Source organism: Condylura cristata, unplaced genomic scaffold, assembly GCF_000260355.1.
Source record: "Condylura cristata isolate star-nosed mole 26May11 unplaced genomic scaffold, ConCri1.0 scaffold00002, whole genome shotgun sequence".
Lineage (NCBI taxonomy): Eukaryota > Metazoa > Chordata > Mammalia > Eulipotyphla > Talpidae > Condylura > Condylura cristata.
The window spans coordinates 696,573-702,688 of record NW_004567103.1 but is presented as its reverse complement, the minus strand read 5'-3'; the positions used below and the strand labels follow the sequence as shown (position 1 = coordinate 702,688).

Here is a 6,116-nt window from a genome sequence, read left to right as displayed (position 1 = left end):
AATCATTCTCGTTGGGCCCAGCTCTAGGGAGTCTAAGGTACCGCTCTCTGAGTACCAAAAGTTGGACCGAACTGATGCGCTCCCTCGTGAAGGCCAGCAGTCGGTTGAGGACACTAGGCCCAGCGGTGAGCAGCCACAGGAGCACCGCGAGGGGCTGCCGAAGTTGAGAGGAAGGTGAGCAGCCAAGGGGAACGAATAAACCGCGACTCAAGCCATCTCTCCTGAAGTTCCCGCTCCCGCTTCCTTTCTGATGGCCCGGCAGGTGTGGAACCCATAGCTGTGGGCCGAATTGGGGCAGTGGATCTGTAAGCCGGGTTTTATAAAAATGTCTGGCCACCAGGTAGACAGCGGTCCTACATGGGTTGTCCCGCTGATGACTTCTCCGGTTTCTCAGGAACATCGGGGGTGCCAGGTCCAGGTGACCCCGGGTCCCATCTGTCTCAGCGACGTCTTCCTCCTGTGGGGGTAGGGTTGGACCTCGAGCAATCTTAAGTCTTAAAGGGTTTTGGGGGTCCCGCTTGGCTGTCCCGGGGGTGGCCTGGTCCGGAGGGACCTGCTGCACATGACTGTAATGTTCCCACCTTACGAGCTGTGGGAGTCGTTAGTGGGACTATGTAGGGCCCTTTCCACCTCGGTTCCACAGTCTTCACCTTGTGCCGCCTGACCCAAACCCTATCTCCAGGGACTAGGCCATGTTCCGGGACGCGAGCCCCGGGCCCTTCATGGTATGCCCGAGCCAGGGGCCAGATCTGTTGCTGTGCCTGGACTAGGGCCTGCAACGTGGTTAAATAATTTGGGGCCGAATTTTACAGGGCAGGGTCCTCCTGGTAATGGGAGGTAGACTCCCACACATGATTTCAAAAGGCGTAAGTCTGTGTACATAAGGCGAGTTACGGGCCTGGAAGACAGCCAGAGGGAGGCGCGTCTCCCAGTTACCGCCAGTCTCTATTGCCCGTTTTGACAAGGGTCCGGTTCATCCTCTCTACCTGCCTGGAGCTCTGGGGGTCATGCTCACAATGCAGTTTCTAATCCGTCCCCATGGCTCGGGCCAGTCCTTGCAGCCTTGCTGACGAAAGCCGGCCGTTATCCGACCCTCTTGTCTCCGGGACTCCATAGCGGCAATGATCTCCTCCAGCAGTACCTTGGCGACCACCTGGCTGGTCTCCTTCCTAGTTGGGAACACCTCCACACACCCCGAGAAGGTGTCCACTAGTACTAGCAAATACCTGTATCCAAACTTGCCTGGTTTTACCTCCCTCTCACCCGAGTACCTGTGTGGGGGGGTCCCTTTAGGCTAGGTCTCATCGCCAGACAGCTCTTGCTTCGCTGTGGGGCCCTGGTGTGGAAACCGCAGCTGGGCGGACTCAAACAGGCTCAGCGTTTTCATCCAGCGCAAATGGGAGGTCCGGTGTAGACTTACAAGGAGAAACTTCCCAAGTCTTTCTGGCAGGATCAGTCTTCCCTGTTGGTCTCGCCTCCATTCACTCTCCCCTTTCGTCTCGGGCTCTCCCAGGCGGGTCTTTACCCACTTCAGGTGGCTGTCTGCACATTCAGCCGAGGGGGCAGTCCAGGGAGCTCAGGCATGGCAGATCCACGGCTGCTATGGTGACGGCACCTCCCTCTGACGTGGCGGCCACTCTGCGAGCCTCAGCATCTGCTCGGCTATTCCCGACGGCCTCTGGGGTCCTGGCCGACTGGTGCCCTGAGACGTGTATCGCTGCCACCGCTTTGGGCTTCTCCACTGCTGCCAGGAGATGTTTCACTACGGTCAGGTTTTTCAGCTCCTTCCCTTCAGCAGTCACAAAGCCTCTTTCTCGGTAGATGGCGCCGAGCACTGGATGGTGCCAACGGCGAACCGGCTGTCCGTGTAGATGTTTACCCGCCTCCCTTCTGCCCGCTCAAGGGCCTCGGCCAAGGCTATCAGCTCAGCCTTCTGTGCGGACGCGCCTGCTGGCAAGGCGCTGTTGGTCCGCCACAGCCGCCCCTGCTCTCCGTTCCCCGTTCAGTACGAAGCTGCTGCCGTCAGTGTGCCAGGCCAACTCACAGTTTGCAGCGGGGTAGCCTGCACGTCGTCCCGCACCTGGGTAACTTCTGCTAGAGTCTCTGCAGTCATGGATGGTGGCTGAGACCTGGAGTCGGTAGCCGGGTGGCTGGGTTCAGGGTGCCGGGTCCGAGAAGGTGATCCCCGGGGAATCTGGCCGGAGCCCTCGATAGTGAGTGAGCCGAGCGTTGGTCGTCCGTTTTCCTGGTGGCTGCCTTAAAATGCCCCCCACTCCCCACGGCCACCATCTCCGCATGGCCCGGCATCCACAGTCTGCGGTACCCGCCGAGCCCAGGATCACCTGCGCCTCCCGGGGACTTGCAGGGGCTGGAGTCCTGAGAATAGTCTCTTTCACGGCCTCCGTCAGCCACCGAGGTCCTTGCTTTAACTTGTACCTAGGTAGGTCACAGAGCGTTGGCAGATCTGTGCGTTCTTACACCGGCTCTAGAGCCCAGGGTCCCCAGTGGCCAGTGGCCAGTGGCGGCCTCGCATTCGTTCGGCGTGGCTGCGGCCAGCAGCAAGTCATCCACATACTGTAGCAGTGTCGCGTGTGGATGTGCCTGACGGAAGGGTTCCAGGTCCCGACTTAGGGCTTCATTAAAGACAGTGGGGGAGTTCTCGAACCCTTGGGGCAGTGTGGCCCACGGTAGCTGTCCTGTCCTCCCCCCTTTCTCTTGCTGCCATTCAAAGGCAAACGGGCTGGCCGACCTTGGCCGCACGGATGCCGAAGAAGGCGTCCCTCAGATCTAGCGTGGTGTACCAAGTCAGAGGGGGGAGAGGTGGCTCAGAGCGTGTATGGGTTTGGAGCGGTGGGATGAGTGCCTTCAGCCCTCTCAGTGACTCCCCGTAGGTCTTGTACTGGCCGGTAACCAGTTCCCCCAGCCTTCCTTACCGGGAGGAGGGGGGTGTTCCAGGGCGAGTGACTGGGAACCAGGATTCCCGCCTCTTGCAGCCGGTGGATATGGGGTGCGATACCCCGACGGGCCTCCTCCGGCATGGGATACTGCCTAATTCTCACTGGCTGGGCAGTAGCTTTGAGCCCCACGATAACCTCGGGTAAATGCTTGGCCAGGCCTATTCCCGCGACCTCTGCCCAAGCGGACGGGTAGTTCTTGAACCAAAAGTCCTTTCTCCTAACCCCGCCGGTCTCTTCCTGAGTCTCAAACAGGCGGTGCTCGTCCACCAGGGACATGGTTAATACATGTGATGGTTGCCCTTCCCCCTCGGTCACTTTTGCTCCACTGGGTTCGAAATGTATTCAGGCCCTGACCTTAGTGAGGAGGTCACGCCCCAACAGGGGGCAGGGCACTCGGGAACCACCCGAAAGGAGTGGGTTACCTGGTGATGCCCTAAGTTCACTTTCCTCCTACTGGTCCAGCGACAAGTTTGGGTTCCAGTGGGCCCTTGGACAGTGCTAGTCTTTGTCAATAGGTCCATTGGCTTGAGTTAAGACACAATATTGGGCGCCTGTGTCCGCCATAAGTCCCATTGGTTTCCCCTCCACACACACAGTCACCCAAGACTCGGGGAGGGGCGAGCCCCGTCCCTGTCCATCTTCCTTTCCTGCCAAGAGGACCCCAGCCTGGTCTGCTGCTCTCTCCCTGTCCCCCCTTCTTTCTTCAATCGTTCCTCCTTTCCTGGGGCATTCCCTCTTCCAATGCCGGACTCCCTGCAGAGAGCACATCGGTTCTTCCCTAGCCTGGTCGGGGGCCTGCAGGGCTCCTCTCTCTCCTATGTCGGGGTTCTTCCCTTGTCCCGACCCAAAAAATGCGAGCAAAATCCCTTTGTTGCTTTCGATTCTCCTTGCTCTGGATTCCCCTGTCTTCACTCCTCCGTCTCTCCTGCACTTCACAATCTTCCTTTCTAATCTGTTCCTCTATCTATTCCGGGGTCTCCCTTGAATTAAAAACTTTCTCAGCCACATTCAACATGTCCCACACAGACATGTTCCCTAGGCCCTCCGTTCATAGAGTTTTTTCCGGATGTCAGGAGCTGCTTGGTTAGTGAAGGAGAACACGACAGCTGACCTATGTCCCTCCGCCTCGGGGCCTACGGGGGTGTACCGCCGGTGGGCATCACAGAGGCGCTCTAGGAAAGCGGCCGGGCTTTCGGCTTCCCCTTGGACAACCGCCTCCACCTTAGCCAAATTGGTGGATCGGCGTGCCGCCGCCCGGAGACCGCCATCAGTCTGGCGCTAAACCCGGAGACGCCCCCTACCTTCCTCTGTCCCGTAGTCCCAATTCTGCCCCGGTCGGGTGAGCAGGAACACGTCGTCGATGGCCGGTGGGAGGGTGGTTGGCTGGCCGTTGTTGCCCAGGACGTTCTTCCGGGCCTCACTCAAGATGCGCTCCCGCTCCTCAGAGGTGAAAGGGTGTTCGGGAGCTGCTGCCAGTCGTCCCAGGTGGGACAGTGGGTGTGCATGAAACCAGTGAGACCTTTGGGGTCCTCAGAGAAAGGAGGGTTTTGGGTCCTCCAGTTGCACAGGTCACTGGAGGAGAATGGCCAGTAATGATGCAATGGAGCCCCATCTGGTTCACCCTGTCCCACAGCCCGCACTGGAAGCGGGTACTGGCTCTCTGGACGAGGAGGAGGGACGGCCCTCCTCGTCATTATCCCGGTCCCTCAGGCGACGGGGCCTCAAGCTCAGGCCTCCACCTGTGGTAGGCTCGTGTGCTGAGGAGGAGACAACTGGGCCAGTGGAGGCGAGGGCTCTGGGGCACTGGGACCCTGTTCCTGCGGCCTCCCAGGGCCCGGAACATACGGAGGGGGTCTTCCCCCTCGAGATCCAGGAAGGAAGGATGCGGGGAAGAACCCTCAGGGAGGACGGGGTTTCCCAGTCTGTCAGCCGGGCTGTCCTTACAAGAACAGGCGTCGGAACCCCTGTGGGGGAGCCGAAGGAGGAGGGATCTTGGTTATGGACGCGGGTTCGCCCTTTGGTACCCCCGTCAAGAATGGCCTCAACCGGGCCGGGGGTCAGATCTTCCCAGACAAGGATATAGGGCAGTTGGTCGGGGTGCCCCTGATTTCCTGGACGGGTGGTGATCGCCTTAACTCGGGCAACTAGGTCTCCCGAGAAGGATCCCTGGGGGGCCATCCGACTGCAAAGACGGCCATTCTGCTGAACAGAATGTGTCAACTTACCTCTCTTGATGAACAGGCCCTGGTTCAGGGCCCTCTCCTGTGCTTCTGAATATTGGTCCATTATTAAGGTTTTGGGGGTTACTTGTGTTTGCCCCATCCTTAGGATTTTAGTTAAACCAAAAGCACAGATCAAAATTACAAAAGCAGTCACAGCCACACGCACTAAGTTCCTCCATTCGCTCGGACCGGTCCTTTCACACGATGCACACCACACTCAGCACGCTCACGATGCGGGTCGGGGACAGATACCAACCCGAGCGGCGTCCACCTGGACAGCCGGCGTCCCGGAGCTCGGGAAGTTCTCCCGCTCCTGCTGGTCCAGGTGCCCGAGCCTGAAGGAGGACAAAGTTCTTCCAGATGAGCTTTTAAAGTTTCCTAGTCGAGAGCCCAAAATCACTCTTCCAGCCACAGAATCAATGATCCCACTTTACGCTGGCCCTTGAATCTTGGAGCCACGGGGAAGCCACCCCCGCTTTACGCTCCCTCTACGGCCACGGGGTGGCGACCCCCGCTTTATGCTGGATTTTCCCGGCCACGGGGTGGCGACCCCCGCTTTACGCCGTCCCTCCCGGGAATTTTGGTTCCTAAACTCCGCCACTGGCTGTTGTTTGTTGCCTCAGAGGACCAGTCGCTACATCCCGGACGAGCCCCGACGAGCCCCCAAAATGTTAGGGTCCGAAATCACCCGGTTGCCTCCGCGACAAAGGACAGGCCCAGAGATGCAGGAGCGAGCGGAGTTTATTCAGCCAGCCGGCTGGGGCCGCGCCCTCCCGCAGGCACGCCGGCCGCCCGAGGGGAGCGAGACCCCATCCGAGGAGCCCAGGGAATACGTGGCCTCCCGGCCACAGCCCGTGCCAATTCAAAGCCCCTGCAAATTCAACTTAGCAAACGAATTCAAAGATTAAGCCGCCCAAATGCAAAGGAAGGCGGGGTC

At 59.4% G+C, this 6,116-nt stretch overlaps 1 pseudogene; it reads right to left on the bottom strand.

Moving 5' to 3' along the window:
* Nucleotides 1–1,550: 1,550 nt before the first annotated feature.
* LOC105853649 lies at nucleotides 1,551–4,651 on the bottom strand (annotated as a pseudogene).
* Between the last annotated feature and the right edge of the window lie 1,465 nt (nucleotides 4,652–6,116).